The sequence below is a fragment of the Neopsephotus bourkii genome, unplaced genomic scaffold (assembly GCF_033783945.1).
Source record: "Neopsephotus bourkii isolate Nb327-2 ecotype Australia unplaced genomic scaffold, CSIRO-AGI_Nbou_v1 NB_1511, whole genome shotgun sequence".
NCBI classification, from domain to species: Eukaryota; Metazoa; Chordata; class Aves; order Psittaciformes; family Psittacidae; genus Neopsephotus; species Neopsephotus bourkii.
In genome coordinates, this window is record NW_026901987.1 from 7258612 (window position 1) to 7285000 (window position 26389).

The window sequence follows — 26389 nt, forward strand, 5'->3', positions numbered from 1 at the left end:
GGGAAGATCATTGAATATAGTAGGAGGGAGATATGTTGTATATTCATGCATATATTAAACTGAAGAAAATTGTATTGTTTTTCTTATTATTTTAGGGTTACTTAATGGGTCATTCTTAATTAAAGCAAAATAATAAAGTTTATATAATGGATTCTTCTCTAGACATATAAGCAATGTGTTTTGCAATTTTTTAAAATATACTTGTTAACTGGGAAATAATAGATGCATTTTATTTTTAGAAATTAAAGTAATGTATCATGGTTTTAGGATGTCAAAGTGTTTGTTAGTTATTCATAGACATGCCATTTTTTGAAGATGAAACTGTAATACGGAGTAATATTTTTTATTGTTGCCACACAACAAAGATAACTACTGTAGTTCAAGTATTTGCTATTTTATTATAATTAAAAATACAACAACTTCTAGTTTGGGCAAAACCAATTAAAATTTTACTATATTTTTAGAAATACATTTTAAAACAGTAAAGGTGTTCATCTATAGTGTAGGAACGTATGAGGAGAAATTATGAAATTATAGGAAAGAGAGAATTATGTGGAGAAGATAAATCATTTACCCTTTCCGGAATGCAGAAAAAGGAGTAACATTAAATCAAATTGAAAATAACAAAATGAAAACACAATTCAATTTTTTTTTTTTTTTGGTGTAAATTGATAACCTCAGGAAGTTGTCTCAGACCAAAATAAAACATGGGTGCTTCAGAATAAAGCTATAATGATTAGAAATACAAGTCCAGCTGAGGTAATGCTCCATGTGTAAAGCAACTGGTGGGGTTTGTACTGAAACTTTCCACTTAGTGTGTGGGCAATTTCCAATTTTGTTGTAGTTTTCAACTTAAACTATTTTGCAGCTTTGTATCAAATGTTAGTACTACTACTAGCCAGAAACAGAATATGATTTTGTAGAAACTTTCGTTATCTATTTTCCCTAGTCCAAAAAGCAGTGGCGTTGAGGGCAAAAAAGAGAAATAAATCATTCATCAGTGTAGTAAATAGCAGATATCATGAATTTCTCATTTTAATATTTAGCATGCTCCATTAAAAATAACATTCTTGCTAATTATTACAATTTTAGCAAAATAATAAATCTACCTCATAGGTGGTACTGTGAAATGTCACTTTATTTCATGTTCTATGTATTCCATTATCCTGTTTGTACTGTCTATAGTGTAAATTCTTTGTGCATCACATGAATTCATAGATAAATTCATAGATTTAGGAAATATTACTGCAGAGTGTAGAGCTATTACAACATCTACCAAAGATCACGGAAAATACTTCCATCAACCTCTGTAGACATTAGTTAAGGTCCATTTGAAAGTATGAAACAGCAAAACCAACATGGAATGCAGTTAAGTAGAAGAAAATGATAATTCAGTGAGGTGAACACATATAAGGTAAAATGTTTTCCTGAGTTTGAGTTAGTATTTGAAGCAATGGTGAAAAATATGGCCTTGAATTTGGGCCTTTACGAATGTTACTGGCATCATGACCATTATGAAACAAAAGCTGCAACTGTCATCTAAGTTGGTTCAGAATATGCACCTGAATATTTATTTTATTGTAGTAAGTGACAATTAGGTAAGTTTTTCCCTATTTCCCTGTTAATATTTCCTGGTGTTCAAATTTATGTCTAGTACTTCAATTAGGTTAACTGGCATGTGTTGAGACTGAAAACTGTTGATTAAAATATTTATAAATCATGACAGACGGAGTGGTAAACAGGTAGGATTTAGGCTTTCAGTCTTGGAAAAAAGAAATTTCAATAAACATAAACTTTTTGGTTAATTCATTTGTTAGGTGAAAACACCAATGTGGAAAAAAAACAACAAAAAATTAAATGCCAAATTTTGATTCTTAATAAAGTACAAGTAATTTTCAATTTAGGCAAAGGGTGCCTTTTTTACAGACATATTGAAGAACTGCTAATGTTTGAGCAGCTTAATAAATGTTGCCTTTTTTTTGAAGTCCAAGGATCAGAAAATCTGTGCACATAGGTATCTTTTAAAAGTGTCTCTACCTGTTTACTGTGCTGTCATTAAAGAAAATCCACACAAATATTATTCTACTTTTTTACTGTACGTAATTTTGACATTCAGTTTTAAAAAGGCATTAAAATGCACATAAAATAATTGGTGCACATAACTAACCATAAAAGTTAATGTGATAACATATATTTTATGTGATAACAAGTAATTTTGTGTATATTAAACATATATTTATCCATATATTATCTTTGACTATGTAGATTCAGTAAAAGTTAGTGCCTGTAAATTTAAAATATTGCTAGGGGCAATCTAGATATGAATTTGCTGTGTCTCATGCAGTCTTACATTATAGTAAATGGTGACATAAAAGCAAATATGTTTAGTTAAATTGTTAGCATCCGTTCCTTTGAGAATATTTCATAAAGTCAAAATGTGGCTTAACTGTTTGATGTTTACAATAATATTGCTTAAATTTTCACCCAATTAATCCAAGAAAATCCACTGGAACATCTAGTTCTTTTCATTTTATTTTTTTTTTTAAGTTGGTTAAAATTCAAACATCTTTTTTCAGGTCAAAAAAGATCAGTACAAAAGTTTAACCACTGGGTTTTGGTTCTGTTTTAAAGAACAGTGGGAAAAGAGAGTTTGTAATCAGGTGAAAATTTTTTTGCTGAATTGCCTAATGTGTTTTGACTGCTTCGGTTACAGAAAACGGTACTGTTTCTTTTGCATGAATCTTTACTGCTTCATTCTCAAATTTAAAGCCACTCTGCCATCAAGTATATATGTGTAAGAACTTACTTTGTATCAGGGCAAATTTACTGATAGTATAAAGCAATTTAAACTTGGATGGATATATTTTTAGTGTTATATCCAAGTGAGCTACATTTGGGTCCATTCTGTCAGTCCTTAATCAAAGAAGCATAGAGATAGTGGTAGTTTCTCCTTAGTTAATGATTTTATTCAGTATTTATTGCTTAATGAAAGCTGAGGGGTGTTTTTTGGAAGGATAAACCAAAATAAGTTACATATATATTTCTACAGAGAGAATAAGATTTGAAGATTAAGTTATTGCAGTTGAACTTGTCTGAAAATGCAATATGTTGAAAGTACATTACATAATAAGTTAGCTTGGAAAGGTCTGCTCCTAAGTAATGTATCCAAATAAAACCAGCAACTTTTTTACTTTTGGTCTTTTTCTTTAAAATTTTAAAGCAGGGATATTTTGCATTTGAAAATTATTAAGAAAGAAATATAATCAATCTTTTTAGGAATTTTATAGCTTAATGAGTGTTCAGATATGACTAAGCAAGATTCTTAAGAGTATCATCTAGAAGTGGTGTATTTTTCAGTTTTCTTAAGAGATATAGTGATCATGCATTGCTAATATCAATTGATGTTTGATTTAATAATAGAATTAATTATGGCCCTTTTCACTTTCTTTCTGCTTCTCAATACTGGAAATAATCGTTGCCATTCATAGTACCTTTATGTTAGATCACCTCAGTTGTATAAAGAAAACTAGGCCAGAACAAATCTACCAAATATATTTTCAGCTTAACTAGGAGTGGCTGCATGAACTGTACTGCATTTTTTTCTCCATTGTGAAAAAAGTACTAGACATTGTGAATACAGGTACTAGTAATATGGAGGCAAGATGTGTTTGGCATGATATCATTAATGATTTCTGTAACTTCTGTATTTGAATAGACCTGAAGAAAACAATCTCAACAATTCAAATAGTATGAAACCAGAACATTCAGAATGTACAGATGTGCCATCCTTGCCTCTTTCAAGTGTATAGTAATTGTAATTACTCAGCTATAACTGAGACACCCAAAGAGAACCAGCAATAATTACTATGGTCTGGTGCATTTCTGCTGGTGTTTCCTTTCTCCTACAACTGTTACCATTAGTTCTGCAGTCTATTGATGGCTGTAGTAGCAATCCATAACAAAGTGTATCCAGCAGAAATATTCTTCCTGGAGCCTAAGCTGTGTCAGTAGCCAAAAACTTCTTTTAAGGGAACTATAAGTATTCAGGCAATACAGAGAATCTGCTCTGAAAAGAAAAAAAAAAAAACAACAAAACCAATAAAACCATCCTACTGCTGCCAAAAAAAAAAAAAAACAACAAACCAAAACAAAAGAAAAACATAGCCAAACCCAAACCACAAGCTTTTCCCATAGCAGGAAGGAGGTATTCCTATGCTATGTTTATTGGTTGTTGTGTTGGTTTTTTTCATGGGACACTTCCATGACAGTGTTCTATTGGCTTTTTCCATGAGTGATCTTTATATTAAGTTTCTTGTCTAATTTTTTAGCAGTAGTTTAATTTTATGTGTATCTTTATTATGTATGGGTAAGTTTGACAACTGTAGTTATTAAACTTACTTATATACTAAAGAAACCTGCGTATAATATTTTAACAGTTATCTACTCATGTAGAATGTGCAATCAATAAATGCACTATTTTTCCTTGGCAGAATGGGTGATGTTAACATGACCATCATTCCAAAAGGGCTTAAAAATGGACCTCAGTTTTCATTAGAAATGTTCATTGGAGGGCAGACCGCAGTTTTCCATTTACATAGATGTCATTTATTTTAATTCAGCAAATGGACAGGTGGTAATTTTGATTGCCTCATCTTCATATAATCCTATGAGAATTTCATCCATTTAGCTCACCATGTAATGCATCCATGCATTTTAATCTTTTGTTTACAGCTACCTAGAACTTTTCTTGCTTTCCTGTTGAATGCTAATGGAGAGCTCAATTCTTAGCCTATTCAGAATAAAATAAGTAGCTAAGAGCTTTGAATATGATAGGGCTCACTAAAGTATTTAATAAATTGCTCAAGTGTCATTTTTGCACATAATTCTGAAAGATTGCTTCCAAATGGTTAGTTTCTCGAGAGGCATTTACAAATATGCATTCATTAAAGTGATAGGGAATGAGTTTGAGTGCATTTTGCTATTGTTTTGTGGCTTGCATTGCCATTAGTTTAAAAATATGTCAAACCTGTATAATCCACCTCCTCAAAACCTTTACATAGCATCTCTTAACTGATGGCAGTGTAAGGCTGAACCTGTTAGATATAAAACAGGTGATGTTATTGTCTTCTAATATACTTCCAGGAAATATATATGTATGAAAAGGTACAATTACACTGACTTGCCAGAGGACATGAAAAAATCTTTTGGGAATCATAAAAAAAATAAATAAAAATCAAGTCATTCTAAAAGATATACTATGCAGTAGAACACAAACCTGCTAGGAGGAATTCTATGGTACACTTCGACTCATGCCAGATGTGAAGGTATAATCTACATAAATCTCATAAATCAAAGGACCAGTTTTTCAGATACACTGCACTGTTTTTCTCCATTCCTTCTCTAGAAGTATACATTATGAAATGATAGCTTACTAATAGCAATAGCAGCAACAGCAGCAATTAAGTAAGTACTTTTTATAGGTAAAAATAAAAATCTTCAGAATTGCAATATTCCCTTTTCCATAAAAAAATCCAGCCTTTATATTTGTGATCTGCAGCTGATTTCTTCCATGTACCTAGTGGGGCTGTGTAGTCTTTTGTCACTTAAAAATTCTTTAAGCAAGTAGGAACAGCCTGTTTCTAACACACAGCTTAGACTACAGAATGGCCAAAACACATTAATATAGTGTACTGTTCTCTGTAGTTCCTGTTCTTTTGATGCCCTGAGCATCAAGGGTTTTTCTGCTTTTACTTGGATATCAGTACACCTTTTTGGGGCAGTGTTTTGTTGTTTTTTTTCTTTATGTCATAATATGTGAAGATATGTAAAACAAAATAATTCTAACAACCAGAAAATAAAACATAAAGTACATCTCTCCAATGAATAAGAGACAGATCTTCCTCGTGACTTTTTCAGTTATTTACAGGCAGTACTACAGACTGAAGAAAGGGAGGGAAATTCAACCTGCTAATAAATAATTTTCTGTGTTTCTGACATTTATACCTAGTATGCCAGTGAGCCCCCTATCAATACTAAATGACCACCTTTTTGCTACTTTTCAATTGTACTTCAGGCAAGGGATAAAGAGTCAACAGGCAAAAAATGAGAGATCGGACTTCTGCTTGCCTGAATTAGTAATGTGATATGAAATACAAATAAAAGGAGGAACTGATAACAAAGCGAATGGTATCTTGGAAGATGTTTTCCTTTTGGATGCAAACATGTAAGACAATTTTAATTACAAAAAAAACCTTATTTGTTGTCAGATATGAGTCAAATGTGAATACTTAGACTTCTAGAAAAGTAGTCTTTTACTCTGTTGTACTCCCCGTTCCAAAGAAAACAACTTTGATATTTTCTAGATACCCAGAATTCTGAATATTTGTTTTTTTCTAGAACATAACTTCAGATTTTGATCAATTTTCATACCAAACATAGAACTGAGGTATGGAGTTCAATTTCAGGACTGTGTCTGTGAGTGTTTGGGGACAGAATTTAGAAGTCTTGGATAACTTGGCATTGCTTGAAGCATCTTTCCTTTCTCAGTCTGTTTAAAAACTTAAAAAACAGGATTACTTTCTCTTTACTTAAGTAACATATTTTTAATTATAACTTGGATTTGTTTATGCTAACAGTTTTTAGTGCTCAGCTTGAATATGACTTACTCTGGTAGAAATTTAGGGGCTGTGTACTGAGACAGTTTATACTTTTTTTTAAGAATTGAAATTGAATTATGCATTGAATATTTAAGCAGTAGTTAATCTTAATTTAAGCATTTGAAATACAATTCCAGCATGAGTTTAAGTGTGGTTAATAGTTTTGTTCATATACATGATATATTTGCATATTTGTATCTACATATGTGTATGCATGGGTGATGGCTGCATGTGTAATTTGTATTTAAGTATCCTGATATTTTTACAAATCCCACTATCAGATGTTTTTTTTTTTCAATAACAGGGGTGAAACTGCTTTCTTCTTGGGCCCTCAAGTGTTGTGGGTTTTCCAGCAGCCATAGTGGAAGTAAGGCTGGATACTCTTTGCACATGTCATCTGATCTAAAACAAAAAAGGGGGTACTGTTTTAATTTACATGGGCAGAGAAGATCCTCTGGGAGAATTTGCCAACGTTAGAATGACCAGTATTACTGTTCCCATGGTAAGCATTGTAGAAAGAGTAATTTAAACCAGGCTCAGTGGAAGAAACCACAGCTATCTTCCATTAACCTCAAAGTGTTTGGTAAATTACCTTCAAAATCAGTCCTTGTGTTTCTTCATAAAGAAGTGCTTTACCTAGTTAAGGAATTGTTTGACCTTTTCAAATGCATCTCTAAGGGTTTAAGTGGATGTGAAGATCTGTTTCCCCACTCTTACCTCCCCATTTTTGTCTGTGAAACGGAAATCTACCTCTCATTCTTTCTTATTTCCCTGTTAAAGTATAATATTCTCTATAAATTTCCTAGCTAAACGATTTGCCATATTTGCTCTAAGTTAATGCTTAATGTTACTATACATCAGAGCCATCCAATTGTTCTTAGTATTTCATTTCATAGTTACGATGCATTGATTTTGAAGGTTTCTTCAATGTCATCTCTTAAAATAATTTGTTCATCAGTGATGAATCAAGCTGAAGATAGTTGGAGATTCAGCTTAGCAGTTCAAATGTTCACTTCGGCAATACAGTCTTGTCTTTCCTCACTCTTAGAAATACATTTAGAATTTTAACCCATCGTGTAGTGTTTTGTCATTCTGCTGATAAAAAAAAAAAATCTGTGAAAATTGAATAGACTAGAGAAATTTAAAAGCTTATGTTTATGAAATATTGCTCAAAGAAGAATAGTAGGGAGGAGCTCCATTAGCATTAGGGAAAAAGTCAAGCTATTGACTTGGTGAAGCTAGCTAATATATCTCTAAATCTGATTGGAAAGCAACCAGTTGTTTGGATCAGAAGTAGAAAACTTGGATAATTTAATCCTCAAAGAATATAATTAAGTAAAAATGTTCTTTGCTGCAAAACATCATCACTCTATACTCAGAGTCTCTTTATTTTTCAGAATACATAATTCAAATTATAATAAGTTTCATTAGCCTCCAAGTCTTTGGTAAATTACCCTCAAAATTCATCCTTGTGTTTTTACATAAAGAGGTATTTTATATGTGTAAATGGTATCTTAATAAAGTCTGATGAAATACACGCACAAGTAACTGCTATCATTCTATTCAGCCATTACTGTTTAGGGAATTTAGCCTCCAAATTGATTATGAAATAAGTAATTCTTAAAAATGAAATAATAAAGAAGAAAGTTAGTAATAAAGTTCTCAAGAAAGTAATAATAAAATAATCATTTTTTGTTTATACTTTTTTTAAAAAGGTTTAGATAATTTTTTGTAATGTAAGACTAGAACCTAATATGTGAAGGTATGCAATAATGTAATAGAAAAATGGCTGATCTTTTTTCTTGAAAGAACTACTGAATATTTATATTACAGTTAAATTCCCTGCCCAAATAAATCTATTCTCCCTACTACAATAAAATAATAATATTCGCCCCAGTCATGACATTAATGTCTCAGCTGGGCCTACTTTTTAAACTGAGTGTTTGAAAGGATTCTGTAAGCATTAGAAAGATACAAATAGTACCCACCCCTTTTTTTTTTTGAAGCTTTTCACTATCTTAATTAGTTTGCAATTATTGAAAAAAGCCATCTGATTTGCAATTAAGTCTTGGTGGAATGTGCTGATATCTGTTTAATTAATATAGAAACTGATCATAATTATTGCAACTTTTATATTATATCAGGATGTAAAGAATAAGTGATTAAGCAGTGCTGGAGAGACTGCTAATATAAGATAACACTATAATTGTAAAATAATTTCTTTCATGTGAATGCTTCAACTTGGGTTGTGTTTCCCAGGATTGTTTAGTATACACCATAAAAAAAAAAAAGAACAAAACATCTCTTTTAAAAGCAAAGCTATAGTACTAGCTGCTTTAAAATATTACACTGTGTGTAAACCCCAATGTTGTTTTTAAGAAATACAATAGAATAGATATCACTTGTAGTCTTTTTCCCCTTCAGGAGACTGCTGAATAATAAGATGCTTCCCTGCAGCTATATATGACAGGCAAAGTATCCTTGAATGTAGTAATTAGTTTACAGCACCCTATAGGTCGGAGCCCCGCAGGAATTATTTACAAACAAGTAGAATATAAACAAAAAGATAGTTCATGTTGTAAAGCAGCTGACTTGCCTCTTTGCTCACCAGCCACTTCCTTCTCATGAGAAAAATTTCTCTTATTTTAAAGATGCATATGGATGGAAAGCTAAATCAGCAGAAAGCATAAGAAAGCTGTCCTGTTTTACGTTGTGATTGTTGCTTGAAACAAGTGATAAAATTGGTGAATTTAGGCTATTCTAAATGCAGAATGAAAATGCTTAAAGTTTTATTTTAGTGATATAATGGATTGAACAAAGCAAACAAAATTTTATAATTGTAAAAAAATACAGGAAAGAAAGAGGGCTATACCTGTCTAAATTTTTTTGACGTTTCTGAGGTATTTAGAGAATCCTTTCATATTTCACTTTTACTGAAGCCAGATTCAGAATATATATTTTTTTATTGAGTGTCTTTAATGAGTTGCTTCTGTGCATGTGGCTGGAAAAATGCCCAGCAGAAAAGGACCTGAGAGTGCTGACTGACAGCTGTCTGAACATGAGCCAGCAGTCTGCCCAGGCAGCCAAGAAGGCCAATGACATCCTAGCCTGTATCAGAAATTGTGGTCAGCAGGACTAGGGAAGAGATCATCCCACTGTACTCGGTGCTGATGAGGCTGTATTATGTGTTCAGTTCTGGTCCCTCACTGCAAGAGAGATACTGTGTTGTGGAGCAATTCAGAGAAAAGCAACAGAGCTGTTCAAGGGACTAAAACACATGTCTCATGAGGAGCAGCTGAGGGAATTGGGCTTGTTTAGTCTGGAGATGAGAAGGTTCAGAGGGGATCTTCTCACTCTACAATTACCTGAAAGGAGGTTGTAGTGAACTGGGGGTCAGTCTCTTCTCCAAAGTAACAAGTGACAGGACCAGAGGTAATGGCCTCAAGCTGCACCAGGGGAGCTTTGGATATTACGAAATATTTCTTTACCAAAATGTTGATCAGGTATTGGAATAGGCTGCCCAGGGAAGTGGTGGAATCACCAGCCCTGGAAGTGTTTAAAAGCCCTTATGACATGGTTTAGAGGTGGACTTGGCAGTCCTGGGATAAAGTTTGGATGGTCTTAAAAGTCTTTTCCAACTTTATTTGATTCTATGATTCTGTATATGAGCTATATCAGTGACTTATCTATTTTATGTGTACACACTTGATCACTGAAGGCACAAAGCATTGTGTGCTCACAGTAAGAATAGGACTGTTAAAGACAGATCTTAAAAATACCATGATCTCAAAACGCAGCCTGGTGGAAAGCTAAAAGAACTGCTGATATTCGCTGTGGCAAAATTGATGGTGTGTGTTCCAGGCCGTAGTAAGGACAGTAGCATCAAATTACTTGTTTTTTTTCAGTTGGTTTGTTTTTTCTAATTTGTTTGTTTGTTTGTTTTAATGTATCTTCTGTAGCCAATACTAATATAACAGTGGATATTCTTAGGTTATCCTTGTGGCATGGTAATATGTATTAGCTTAAAATCAGTGAAGGTAGTTAAAACAGATGTATTTGACCTTAAAGTCAATGAGACAGACAAAAGGAAAATAGACAGATGACTGTAGCAACCTGCCTGGCTTTAAGAAATGTTCACTTAATTATGTTTGATTGTGGGTCTCTATTCTTAATAATCTCATGCATAGCACCCTTTTTTAACTTTTTTTTTTCCTCTTTGAAATGAATTTCACATCTGCAAGCAAAGTCACTGTATAGTTGGATAAACAAAAAACAGCTGAGGTAGTATTGGAATATACTGGGAAACTATGCTTCTCATAACAATAGTTATTGCTCAAAAAAGCCAAGGAAAGGTAGCCTATCAGAACCCTTAGCAATTGCTAGATTGATTGCAGTGCATACTTGCATCACAGTGCATTTAGCCTGAATAAAATCTGTCTTGGGGTGTGAAAGCTAACAGTATTATCTGTGTGCTGCAGTGCAGATTTAGATGCTGTACTTAATTTTTTGCTTGTCTGCTACAAAACTGTTACCTTCAAAATTCTTACTACAAAAGTGGTTGTTAGAGTAATGTGATATCAGATAATGGAGAAACAAAACTCTCTGCCAGCTTGCCTGTGCAGTTTTGATTTATACTATATTTTAGGAAAGCTTGGCTTATGTATTTCACAATTTTCCTTCCTAGTTTTTTCTTTAATATTCCAAATTACAGAAAGGGCACTGCTGAAAATAAACAGATTTAAAAGTCAAAAAAAAAAAAAAGAAAAAAGAAAAAGAAAAAAATAAAAAGCATAAGCAGAAAATAACTTCTGCTTTGTGCTTTAGGACTGTCATTTAGTGGACATTCAAGGTTGATGCTGGAAATGCTTTGAAATAAGCTAGAGGAAGATAGGCTCCTTTCATTTAAGTTACCAACAGATATATTAAGCTTACTGGACAATCTGAATAGGCCTAATGCTTACTACTGTGACTGTATTTGTTAACTTCGCAATCACAGATGTTATATACTGGGAGTGTTTCTATTATAAATATGTTATTTATCTCCCACATGACCTGTTTTTCTCCAAAGCAGAAGAATGCTCCTGAGAGATTAGTCTCTACTTGGCTAAATAGTAGCAGTAATTGTACAATTGAATGAAAAATAAGCTGTATTTTCCCCTCTAATTAAAAAAAAAAAAATCTCATGTATAAACTTGCAAATTATTTTTATTATATTTAATTTTAATATTACTTTTCATATGCTTAATAGTACCTGTTCCTAAGTATTTGCATATATTAAAATATATTTTCCTATGCAATAATTAATAATTTAATGTTTCTGATTTCTGAGATGCTTGTCTTAATATGCATAAGGCATACTAAGGCCCCTTTCTGTATTTATAAAATAAAAAATATTCCCTGGTTCTTAGGAAATATATCAAGCCATGTAAAATGAAAGATGTCAATCTTTTAATACTTTAGGGGTCAAACATATTAGAGAGGCCAGGCTTCTCCAATTTCTTTGGCTATGCCTGTCCATCGCATAGACCACAATCAAAGCTCATGCTTCAAGATGAACTTGCAGTAATCTTAAGCCCCATTTGATCATTCCTAACAAAGGCTACTTACCTCAGTCTTGTCTTTTCATGTAAATACATGTCTGTTTGTCATCTGTGCCAATCCCCGATGTTGAAAGCAGGGGGAATTTTGAAGGTTTCACAGAGTTGTGCCCAAGTTTTGGACATCTCTAAGGGTGGATACTGCACAGCTTCCCTGTAACATGTTCCAGTGCTTAAACACGGTTACTGCAAAAAAACTCTTATGTCCAGATAGAACTTATTTTTCTGCTTTTTACTCTTTCTCTGTACATCTCCAAGAAAAAATTGAGTCCATCTACCATTCAGGTAGCTGAAAATAACTAGATCTTCCCCTACCTATATTTCTGCAAGAAACCCAGATCTCTTATTATCATCTTTTGCATCACATATTTTAGCTCTCTGACCATTTTAATAATCTCTGCTGGAATCCAGGATCTCCAAGCCTTTCTTTACTGGATGACCCAGAACTGGAAGCAGTACAGCAGATGCAGCTTCATGATTGCCCAATGAGCAGGAACAGTCACTTCTTTTGACCTTCTGGCTGTACTTTCACTAGTGCAGACTGGTATGTGTTTGTCATTTATTGCTTTTAGGACACTCATGCTTAGCTTGTCCATCAGGACATTGAGGTCCTTTTCTGCAAAGCCTCCTTATAGCCAGTCAGTACCCAGCCTGTACTGTGCATAGCGACTCTACTTCCAAACCACAGGACTTTTCACCTGTCTTTGTTAAACCCCAGGAGGTTTTGGGCAGACTGTTCTTCAATCTCTCCAAATTCCCTTTAAACTATAGCCCTGCTCTCCAGTGCATCAAGCTCTCTTTTCCTGGTTTGGCATTACCAAGAAGTTTGTTGAGGTACATTTCACTCCTTTATCCAAGTTGTTGATGATTCTGTTAAACAGCTTTGACTCTTATATCAAACCAATAAGAAATACTGTTCATTATTGGCTTTCAGCTAAATTTTGAATTTTTTCCACTTTTCCTCAAGCCTGTAAGTCCAGGCAATGTTTTATTCACTTTGCAGTCCACTGACATCTGAGCACTACTGTCCCAGTTTGGCAAGAGATGCTATAGGATTCTCTGATAAACAATCACTGTAATCAAAATAATATTACTGTTGTCCTCTCATGCACAGAATCAGTCTTATCACTAAAAATAGTTAAATCATTAGGTATAATTTGTCCTTGTTAAATCTCCTCTGGCTATTTTGAAATCCATTTTCTATCTGGTAGTGGCTTTGAGGAATTTCCCCATAACTATCCCGCACGCTGAGCTGGGGTTTACTGGTCTGCGATTCCCTGGATCTTCCTCCCTGCCCTTTTTTGATGATAGGTGTGACATTTTCCTTTTCTAAAGAGCAGGGAATCCCTTTGATGAATGTGGCCTGATGAATAGGTCTTTCTCTAGAAACTTTCGCCATCCATTTACTAAAACTAAATTTAGGAGGGTCAGTGGAAAATACTCCTTGTACAGGAAACAATAAATGGAGAAGAGTTTTACTTGATAATGTTTTCAAAACTAATCAGTTGTCCTTATGGACCTTTCTACTCTAAACCTCCTGGTTTATGTCAGATGAGGATCACCCCAAAAATTCATGACAGTCAATACTAAATAAAGTAGCTTTCTCCAACTAGAAGTAGATGGTATTCTTACATTCAGTAATGTTGACATGTCTATTAATATTTTCAGCACAGGATTCTTTTCCTGTTTACAGGAAACTTCTAGGGTTGTCCAAGGATAAATTCTAATCCATCAAACTAAAATAGCTGTCAACAGTTCTTTTATTTTACTGATATGTACCAGGCAGGAGTTGCTGTTCATATAATGCATTATTATAAAAGTAAGCCTTGATTCATTTCAATTCAGTACTCACTTCAGTCCTCTGATGGGAATAACAATAGGCTGCTCTAAGTGGGTATGTTAACATAAGTGAAAATAGTTCATTTACACAAAGTGGGCTTCTTATATAGAGGGAGCAGCAGAAATATGCAGAGTACCTGTTGATACTTTTTCTGGACTTCTATAAGCATCCATTAAGTTATTATATCTCCATCAGACAGGTGTAATGCTTCCTCTATTTGAATCTCAGGACCCAGGTGTGACAGGAAGCATTTACAGATCTGTTATGGCCTTCAGGTGTGTAACATAAATTTCTACATCATTCCCTAGCATGCTTGCGTGCTAACTGAACTATATGATGTGTAAACTTCATATGTAAAATATATCTGTATGGTGGGGTTTTTTTTTCAGCATGAATTACAAACAATCAGAAAGCATGACAGTCCAGGAAAAACAGTTAATTCCTTCTACTCTTTCAGTCTTCTCTATCCTTGCCAGGTTCAACTGAAAAAATAACTGAATGCTTGTAATTTCAACTATTTCTGGTTTTAGTATTGGTTTCTTTACTATGACAGGATGCATAATTTTTTTTTTAAGTCAATATGAGTACAATCAGATATAATAATGGCCACTATTAGAAAGATGTTACTTTTTAAGATAGAATGAACACCAAATTCACTTTGATTATCCTCTTTACCTCCTTTGATCAAATTTTGTGTCAGATCAGTTTTGTGTGAGTTAGTACAACACCCAGATCCTCTGATTTTTTTTTCTTTCTTGTCTCTGCTGACAGCTATTATCACAGTCTGCATTCAAATTTCGGTTTGCCTTGCCCATTCTCTTTTTTATTAATCCAAATTAATACATGAATTCTTTGTTTCACTGTATTTAGGTTTCTTTTATGCTGGTGCTAGTTATGTATCATTGCATACATTTCTGTAGCCTGTAGCAAAATTGCAGACTTATCTCTACAGCTGGTCTAATCCAGAATGTGCTATGATTCCTAAGCATACAACAGTATTCTTACAACTTCTTGAATGTAAGACTCATAGAAACATTGACTTCCAGGGCCTTTCTTTCCTGTTAATATCCTTTCCATATTCAAAGTGAACTAAACCCTGCTAGTTATCTTGTCTGTTAACCTAATTGAAGTTCATTCAACTGTATTTGGAACTGATCTTCAGTTGTACTCCTAATTTCTGGTTCAATGTTGAATATCTTATTTTCTAAATGTTGATAATTTCTTTAGTATTTCTGAGATATAACAATGAAAATACAAAGATTTTTCAACCGATTTCTTGATTTACAATATACTGAAATGCAATATCCATTTATGCCTAACAATTGGAACACTACAGCTCAGTAAATTACTTATGGAGGGTTTTTTTTTTTGGACATAGAGTGATATTATAAGTAACAGCAATAAAAGTATAGATTGAAAATACAACACCCTCTTTTTATTTTAGTCCGTGCTATCACAGTTGAAGAAATCATACCTTTGGGGCAGTTTGTCTTCCTAATTCATGCAGTTTCCTCTTTGCAAGTGTGAAAGAATATTACCTTGGAGAAGATGAGCTGTGTTTTCTAATGGTCACTGAAGACGTGTTACCTTCCCAGGGTTCAGCTCAGGACATTTGCCTGTGTAAACTTTGGGTTTATTCGCACTTGACCAGGTTGTTCTTTCAATCACTATGGGTGATTAAATCAGAAGCATGCAAAGTCTATATGTTTTAATAGTTCATAGCACATAGCTTTAACAAATGTAAAATCCATGCTAAGGAAATACTAATTTTGTATCTGTGAGATGGACAAGGAAATAAATAAGAAAGATTTGCTAGTGTTGACAGGGGTGTAGGTTTTCTATCTTTAAGTATTATGATATGGTTTTGTGATTTTCCCTCAGTCCTCAAAATCATAATAATTTTATTAAAATAATTATGCTCGTCAAAAACAAACTAGTGAAAAGGGGTAATCCCTACAGTGCAGGTGTGACAGATTCTTATATTGTAGAAGGGTATCAGCTGGAGAATTTGACTACAGTTTTTAAGAATGAACTTATTTTCTGTATATTTAAGCATTATCCTGATGACACGAACACCCTGAAGTACCTCAGAAACAAACAAATAAACAAATATCATAAATTATTATTATTTCTTACAGTTGCTCAGAAGATCCATACTCACACTGCATGAAGGAAAGGAATATATCTTCAGTGCATTTTGCTGCAGTTATTCAGATGCACTTAGGATTATTAGAATAATTTTCCTGAGAGAACACATGGAAGAAACCCATTAATTTAAAAATAACTTAATAAAAATAATTAAGTCCTTTTTGAAAATACTTCTACTGACACATTGTCCATTATAATTTTAACATTGTTGTAATGTAATTGTTGTAAGTGAATTCATTTAAAATTATAAAATAAACTCATAAAAGCAGTGCTGAAGTAATTAAATGTTGTGATATAGAAATAGTATTGACAAAATAAGATTAAAGTAAAATTCTAGCATAGATAATGAGAGTTTTCTGACTCCTGCCTATTTCAGTTATGATAAATATAAGATTTTAGAACACTTCCTACCAGAACACAGCATTCCTAGAATTTTAGCTCTGGTTCCAAATTATACAGAATTACAGGAGAAAACCAATTTTCCACAGTATTCTTCACTGATAAGTATTGATAGTACCTAAATTATAGCCTAACATACTATACTGTATGTATATGTAAGCACGGATTTATTGCAGAAGGATGTATTAACTCCTGCATTAGGGGATAGTTTTAGACATGTGATGCAGAAGCTTTATGTCCTCACTCCTCCTGAGATCAACCTTGTAACTAAATAATTTTATAAGTAGTATACAATCTTTTATACGTATTCAAATCACAGGCAGAATAATATATGATTGGCTTTATGGTTTGATCATGCTGTTGTATAAAAACTGATTAAATTTTACCACTGTCCACATTTCAGAGTCAAACAGACTAGTTTCTTTTCCTTCTAAACCCACTAAAATGTCCAGTACTCCCTCTCAGACAGAGGAGGCTAAGCTTTATTTCTAAATAAACTTTTTACCACATCTTCTTTGCACTAAGCTTCTATAAATTTGAGTCTGCTTTTTATAGTAACTCCCAGGACACCGTGTAACACCTTATTTTTCTCTGAGAAGGCAAAAGACCCATAAAGTTTTTATCCTTTTAAAGTTTTTATCCCTTTGGCAAGCATCCTTTTAAATAGTTCAACAATTAGTTCAACAGTTAATGTACCAGAACTAGTAACAATGATGCAATACAGTGCTACTGAGCTGAGGGAATGGAGGCACTACAGTATGTTAACATTATAATATAAGCTCTAAAGATAAGCAAGTCAGTCACCTGTCAAATACGAACCTTTGGGAAACTGGAAATTATTTGTTGTGTGTGTTATATAACTTCATTCCTGCAAATTTGTCAAAGATATTTAAATCAAAAGGAATCTCATGTACTAGTTAATACTTGGAAGGAAGAGCTTTATGGGAAATCCAAGCACTGCAGGCATATTTTAGGGCAATTATTAATATTTTTGTGAAGAGTTGGTATTGATCATTAAAGACACACTGTGATGTTGTCTTTTAAGAAAAAGTAAATAAGAGTTCTTTACAAAGAAAGAACTGTAAAGATTTTTTTCAGGTTTATTGTAATGTGAGCCAAGCAAGGAATGGTGTTCTGTCTAGTTTATATTTTGTAAGACGCGAATAAGGCAGATAACAGTTGTATAATCTTACAGTAACTGAAACTTTGTTTCCTGTTTATGTCACTGACTGAAGAAAAGGAAGGATTTGAATTTGGACTTTCTTAATTCCCTGGAAAATACCAAGGATGATACAGAGAATTAATTTAGTGAAGCACTTTATCTCTGTGGGCAGAAGTAGATGTCTACAGTTAAAAGCATAAGGAAGTCTGTAGCAGTACTTCTCTCAAATACAATCCCACAAACACTATAGTTTGTAGCTCTTGAAACATTTTATTTTTTTCATGCAGATTAAGATTTCTTTGAAAATCTGAAAAGTATCATGAACTGAGGAAGGTGCTTCTCACCCCAGAGAAGTATGCTACAGACTTCACAAATCAAATAAGACATAGTTTCTGCCAGGGGAAACATGCAAGTATAATTTTAAATATGACACAACACATGAACACAACAAAGAGTGGAGGAGGGTGGGAGCTGAAGAGGGTCATACTAAGAAGACTGCATGGTTACTTAAATTCATTTCATGCCTATCTTGGTAGTATGACAGTTTCATTTGTATATAACTCTGATTTTTAAACTCAGGCTGAGAAAAGGATTTACTGACCACCTGGGTATTCAAAGGTTCTTGCTGACATGAGAAATTTCCAAAGTAGTCAGTTTTCCATTTCTCCATATTCTCAATACACTTAAGAAAGCACATATTTGGGTAAATGATAATAATGCTGTACGGTAACTCACTAAGAATGTTATATAAATCGGCTTGAGGTAAGCTATTTAGAAGCAAAATGAAAATAAAAGCTATAATAAGTATTGAGAATAAAGCATTTTTTGAAGTAGCACTCAGCTGTTTATTACTATCTAGATATAGGAATAAAGGAATACAAATAAGGAATTACAGATGCTCAAGTAAGTTAAGAGCTTTAAAGAACAAATCATACAAAAGGGAAAATCAGATTGGATATATCAGTTTACTTGCCCCAAAAGTGGGCAAAATGTTCTCTAACACAACAAATGCTCAGTTTCTCTAAGTAGTGTTTTAGATACCAAAGTCAGGACAGGTTGTGACTCTTTGTGTATAAAGCCAGTTTTAAGCAACCTAGATTGACTCTGTCTTTTTCAGAATTTGCAGCAGCCAAGAGAAAGTAGTTGCTTAATATTCCTCATGGACCCTCCTTTGCTTAGGGATTGTCAGAGCATGTATGCATTAGGTCCTTGCTAATGTTTCTCCCCTTACCATTGCTGCTCTAGAAATCAACTTGTCTGGCTCATTATCCACTCTTTTATCTTTTTGATTCTTTTATCATCCAAGACATCTTTAGGGGGGAAATCTTATCTTCTGTTTCTAATGGGATATCTTGGCCTAACTTCCAAGCAAGCTATATAAAACTTCTGAGTTGATTGTACTCCTCCCTAAGCTTTCTTTCCATCATATTAAGTTTTTTTGCCTGCTATGAGTAGTACAGTCTTGCTGTACATGCCTGCTATGCTTACTCTGCTATTAGTAGTACAGTCTTCGGTCTTCACCTGCTACAGTAATACTGCCCTTTATTCTGTATTGCTGGATAATATTGTGCACTTAGGTTCAACCTCACTTTCTGTTCTCCTAAACTATAAATCTAGTATTTCTAAGCTTTTTCAAGTCCTTTGCCCTCCTTAGTGCCAACCTCCAAAGTACTGTCCTCTGTGTTTTAGTTAGTCTGTTGCTTATACCTTCTTCCAGATTGTTAATAATGGTGTTCATTAGAATTGGCTTAAGTCTACCCATGGAGCAACTTTTTGGAAGTGTCCCTTACTATACCCTGAGGTATCTCAGAACTGTTTAGACCAAGAATATTTGTTTTTCAAGACTTCAATATATTTAACAAAAGTTAGGATACATGGACTCTACGATCGATGTAAAGTTCACACACCTTAAAAGACAGTAATTTTAAATAAATTTTCTTCAGTGCCCTGACTATCATGTAGCATTTAAGTCTATTCACATTTCTTCAGGAAATGGATAGACTAATGTTTTGTAAGGTCAAAAATAATTTAAGTAAAGAAGATGGTATATTTAATAAATCAAAATATAACTTGACTAATACTGTAAAAATGAGGATGTATGCATATCTTTGACTCATTTCTAGTCCATAATAATATTTAATTACAACTTTAATATACTATTTATTTAATAGAATATAATTAATTTTAATAAACCCTCAATTCACAACTATAGAAATAAATGCTTCAGTTATTATATATTTCTACTAATTATCACATAAAAGTCTAAAAAATTTTTAATAATTCTGACATTTTTAAGTTATCTTTCTTCAGTGCAAATTATTGAGTGAAACAATACTAAATACCTAAGCACATTACAATCAAAAGAAAAATTCTTTTGTCTTCTGCAGGTTTTATTTCAGGTGCATACTTAGTATATGTTTTGCAGTACTTCTTTTCATCACAAAACCAATACTTTCTTATAAAGAAATATAAAGAAGCTATATGCACTTTTTTCTAGACTTTGGATTGATCAGTATCTCCTAAGTTTAGAAACCTTAAAGTTTTTAAACCTTTTCGGTATCTAAAAGGTCAGCCACATTAAGTTCTATTTATAGGCAATGGAGAGGTGATGGTGATTCCATGCAACTATTTTAGGTGGGGATTTTTTGTATATAAAAGTGTTGGATGACTAGTTCTTGTCAGGGAGCAGCAAAAGCAGAGTTGCTCCACAAGGGGAGATGATGTTGAAAGCAACCACAGTACAGGAAGGGAAATTACAAGCATTGACAGAGGTATTTGAGCAGGGCAAGGTTTATTGACAATAACAGGCTCCATTCATAGCCCAGCAACAATCAGATAAGGCAAGGTAATGAGTCGGGTCTGATGTCCAATTAGCCAGAAAAAGTCTAGATTTTTCTAAAAGGTACAATTTAGAAAAAAGGGAATGCAGGCTTTAATAAAGGGGAGAAGAAATGTTTTATTGTTGAGTAGTATAATGCATTATAATAAAGAATCTATCTCACATCCTGGATATTCTTGAAAAAGTTTTAAAACATTATAATTTATCTGTCAGTTGTGGTGCTGTAAGATCTAGGCTGAGTCCTGTAGGGAATCCCTGAAAAACAGTATCTAGAAGAAGCATTCTTATTCTTTGCTCTGGTGAGTGGGAGAATGTGTAATTTGTAGAGCTGAGTATCACACATGAACCCTTTCCTACTTTATTGTGTTCAGAAATATCCAGTATTGAATCAATATGCTCAGCAGCTCATGAAGAAGATGGGGAAAGACTCTTTTCATTTCTAAATTGTGCTCATTAAATGAAGCCTTACAGCTTGTGGAATCTTTGTGCTAAGGGTTTTGCAGTGAAAGCTGTTGTCTGACCACTTCTTGGTCTTATTGAGCAAGAGAGATGCCTGTGTGCATATAAGTGGGTAGTTATCTTTCCTTTACATTTCTCTATAGTCCTTATCCAAAGAAGAGTGAGAGAATGAAGGAAAAGTATCCAGGTTAATTTGACAGATTTGAAATAATGATAGAATAGTATGCACACTGTAAGTGTATGCTCTCTGTGTCTGCGGCATATGTTGCTGGGCAATACAGAGTGTGTTGGTTTATCCATCATGCACAAGATAACATTTTCTAACACCATTTTCTCCTAATTGATTTACATGTCCATTTAAAAAAAACACAGTAGCAGTATTGTCTGGTTGTAATATTGCTGAAAAGAATGTAATTTAAATAAATTAAGCACAGCTATCAGTAAGTAATCTCATTAGTCCTTGAAATCATACTTTCTCCTTTAATTTCACCATACTTGTTTACAATTAGTATTCCATTTCCTTCCACTACCTTAAATTACTCATAATTCCATAAAAATAGGGAAGTATTCCATCTGACCGCATCAGACCATTAATTTGGTTTAGTGCATTTGATTTTTGTCTTGTAATTTCAAAGTATCCTGTACAGTATAGATTTTCTTGGCCTTTCCAAAGTCATCATATGACTCCTATTTAGAACGGTAACATAAGTCAGCTAAGGATGAAAATTTCTGTCAATATGAATTTTTAAACTAGAATTAAACTCCAGGCACTATAATGGTAACTGATAAATATTATAGACTTTTTAGTTAAATATTTAGTATCAACCTGTGATTTAAAGAGTGTGTGTTTTGATTTTTTGATCCTCAGAAAGAGGAAAAAGGAAAAAAAAAAAAAAAGAAATCCCTGTACCTCTCCCCACCCTGAAAAAAAGATTGTTTTAGATCTTCAGTGAAAGTTCTCCATAAGAATGTAACAGGTAGCATGCTGGATACAATTTCATGACAGTGAACACCTGTTTTGCAAATATCTGAAAACAACACAGAAAGCTAAAATGGTGTGTAAATATTAGTAATGGGGCCTTAATTAATAATTAAGGCTTTAAATAAGTAATTAAGGATTAGTAATTAGTAATCAGTCTTTATCCCACAAGTACTAACTGTATGTTTGCAGCTGGTATAAATTCAGTTCTGTGTAATAATTCTGGACAGCCATGTGTTGCTATACTCAAAAAATAATTGCATTAATTAATTTTCTCTTTCTTCAAAATTTTAAGTTTTGTGACTTGTTGTCTTCTTAATAATTTGTATTGCTCTCCAGAAAATAGAAGTTAAATTAAAAGTGTCTTTAACTCCAGGTATTAAAGTCTGTATTAAGCATGTTTATTAATTTGCTTTTGAAACAAAATATCAGAAACTGACAGGTTTTTTATTTGCTAACTACTTAAACTTATGGAGGGTACACTTTTATACATATGTTCTCAGCAGCTTTGAATTGAATCAATTTGTATTGATGGTTGACCACACTTTTGATGAAACAAAACGAAAGAATCAGACAGTGTGTTACAGAATGTACTGCACTGAATATAGTTTGCAAGCACAGAACAGTGTATCTACAATCACATTTAAGGTAATTTAGACTGAGCCCTGTTGCTGTCTATAAGACTGTATAAGACTGCTGTCTATAAGACTGTTTGCTGCCTAAACCCCTCAGAATTGCTCTAGCTTATCCAGAATTAGTCATGTTTCTCTTACTGAGTTTGTGTCAGACTGTGGACACTGGAGAGGAAGAGTGGGTATCTGCAGGTCAAGAATTAAGGAATAGAATCTTGTATTGTCATGGCAAGAAGACTTCCTGTGCCTATAGTATGCAAAACCAAGCTCCAAAATAAAAAAGGAGGCTGCATGCTAGCATTAGAATACAGTTGATACAATATCTGCTCCTTAAGCCAGACAGGGTCAAAATGGACTGCAATAGAGTCTAAAAGCAGGCGTTCTCAGGATATAGACAATGGCAAAGTTTATTCTTGAGAAGGGACCTCTTTGTTGATGATGCCAATATAGATATTGCCATATTCAACTAGCAGAATTTTGTACTGAAATGGAACTTTCTAGAATTTGAAAGTCTAGAATCATGAGGTATTTTTCACTTTCTGCCACTGCATAACATCTGCCTTAGGATATAGAAAAACAGCTTTGCTAAAGCTGGTCTCCTTTATGTGCATTGTAAAATAAAGAGCACTGAGAGTTTCCACCACCAGATAGCATAGTATAAAGTATAGTGAGTCTTTATTTACACTGCACATTCATGACTTCAGGTAGTTATGCCAAATGTAATATAGTATTGCCTCTCATGAAATGTTGTTTATTTTCATTTCTTTTCTTTCCATACACCCAGAGGCTGCACTAAATAATCCTGTATCTGATTAGAGAATTACCAGAGTAGATTAAAAAAAATCAACCCCCCTTTTTCTTGTTTTTTAAGCACTCACTATAATTTTTATTTAGCAGCCTTATAAGATTGAGGCTCCGTTATTCCAAACACAGTACAAATACATAGCTTAAATAAGTTATAGTATGTCTCGAATGATTTGCAAATAAAATCATACAATTCTGAAGTAGGTCATCTGCCTGCTCACTAGGCATGCTAATTTTTTGTTTCTAATATCATGGAGTGTCCTTAAAGTATAATCATATTTGAAACAAACCTTCCCTTTCCTGTGGACTGTTAAGTTTGCTTACCTCTAAAGATTACTGCAAATAGTTCTATAAGAATTGTTGTAACTTTTCAGTGGGTAACAGCAAAGAGGAAAAGCAGATCACAGCTTTTATAATGCTTGTTTAAAGTCTATTTTTTTCAAGTATTTCAAACACCTGAAAGTGTCAGAGATTAAGTAAGGAGACTCTGAGCAGTTCTGGGCCCTACAGTACTTGAATGAACTTGAGCAAGGGTCACCAAGCTGGTTGGAGTCTGGTGCACAAAACTTATGAATAGCGCCTGGGGAAGCTCGGCTTTTTTAGTATCAGGCAGGAGGATTTTTCCTACTAGGCACTTTCGAACAAGAGGAGCTGATCAAAACAGACGGAGTCAGGCTCTTTCCAAAACTGAGTAATGCTGCATATTTTAAACCAAATGTACGACCTCATGAGTAAACTTGAATATATTCTATAAAAATATAATTTACAGATACATGTTGCAGTGGATTAAACAGCATAAAACTTGTATATATATGTAGTACATACAAAGGATCTGTAGCTTAGGAATCTTACTTCAGACAATCTAATATCAGACATTAAAATAAGGTGGGACAATATTTATAAGTAGTCAGACAGTTTTACTTTCCCTGTTTTCTTTTCTCTTGCTTTTTCTTGCCCATTTTTAAACAAACCTAAGTACACATTAAAAAAAAAAAAAGACATTTTATAAACTATGTTGTGAACTAAAGTCTATAAATTAGAGAATCCTAAAACTATGGGATGTGACTTGGTCCTAGATGGAGTCTAAGACTTGGATTGTAGTGTTTCTTTTTCTTAAAACTGGCTCCTGTATTAGGATGTTTCCTCCTTTCTTTCCAAATATGGACCATTTTTCTGCACTTCATAACAATATCAAAATAATTAAACAAGATATCAGAACAAAAAGTTACCAATTTACAGTTTACATTGTTCAGTAAAATGGCAGCCACTAAAAATAACATACATTTGCAGATTGATATTTATTTTAAATCTCTACAGTTGTTTGCATAATCTAGCAAACATTCTCTTTAGAAGAGCCAAGATATTTTCCAATTTCATCTTGAAATATCATTCAGCAAAATAATATAAAAATCTTCCTCAGTTTCATTGGGTGCTTGGTTTCCACGTTTTGTTGCATTAATGACAAAATGCCATAAAAGATAGTTACAGTTTTAATGGGGCAGGAAACTTATGATCTAGTTTTATTTCAAATAACTCAGGACACAATGTTTAATTAAAACCCAATCAACTCTTTTGAACTGCATGTCAGTATTACTTTGGAGAACCAAATGAAACATTCCGTTGTCAAGTACAGACTTTTAAGATGAGATGTGTTTCAAGATTACATTAAGAGCATAAAAGCGGAGCATTTAATTTTCTGAATTTTAATGTGTTTGAAATATTATTGTGAAGAAAATTGCATCTTCTGAAGTGACAGATGCATTATTCAGATGGCTTTGATTATATGATAGATTAAAAAAAGTTCTTTCATAAAGGATGTGTATCCCAGGGTATTTAACAGAGTGGCTTTAATGATTTGAGAAATTAGGATAATACATTAATATTGATCTAGTAATCAAACTCTGTAATACTATTAATTATTTTGCTGGTTCCATTCTACTGTGTTGCAGTGATTTTCAGGTTTTGCTCAAAAATGTTATGCACATGCATTAACTCATACTCAATATCAAAGGTATTTTAAAATATAAAGATATATATAATCATGAGTCCATATGAACAGTGTGTTTCCAAGACCAGACATGATGATTAAATCTCTTAATTATTTGAATTATTAGAATTAGATTATTAGAATAATCCTGCACATTGGAATTAAAATTTAAACCTGTACAAAGATATAACGAAGAAGAAAAAGACCTAAATTTTTTTTTTCTGAAATGAATTGTAACAATAATTTACCTAGACATGTTTGCTTCTTTTAGCTACACTTGCTGTACTTGATAAAATATTTAGACATGAACCTATCATAATGCACAGCAATGTTAAAATCATGACATAAAATAGATTGATTATATATAATCTGCTTATACCCTATTACCAGACTCAGACATCATTCTACTGTCTTTGTTCTACTTAATTTTGTGATGCTAAAGATGATTTCACTTTTTTTTTTTTTTTTTTTTGTTTTATTTGTTTTTCCTTTTCTTAGAGCCTCTCCCTGCCCCAGCTCTTTTAGAAATCCTTTCCAGGGATGCTACTGTGTACCTCACAGGAGAGGATGAAATTCCTATAATTTGCTATAATTACCTTTTTCTGTTTGGTGGTTAATGATGCCACTTTTAACACCAGCATCTCTTTTGTATTGTATTCTTTATTTGTAATTTTGCTGAGAAAAACCCTTTTCTTAATACATAATTGTTTGGTTTTCCTGATTAATTGCTGTGATTTAACACATCCTGTCTTTTATTTCAAGATGCAAAATATTGACACAGTGTCTATAAGGACCTAATCCTAACTGGTACCAAGTGTCTATAATTCCATTTATACTAATGGAAGAATAATAGCTTTGATGTTTACAAGTGGTACTCAGAACCTTTC

The 26389-nt window shown here is 33.2% G+C and overlaps 1 protein-coding gene across 8 annotated transcripts in view; it reads left to right on the plus strand.

The window, feature by feature from the left end:
- Positions 1 to 26389, plus strand: part of GRIK2 (glutamate ionotropic receptor kainate type subunit 2) — a 401313-nt gene that overhangs the window by 271607 nt on the left and 103317 nt on the right. The gene's annotated exons all lie outside the window — the stretch shown is intronic.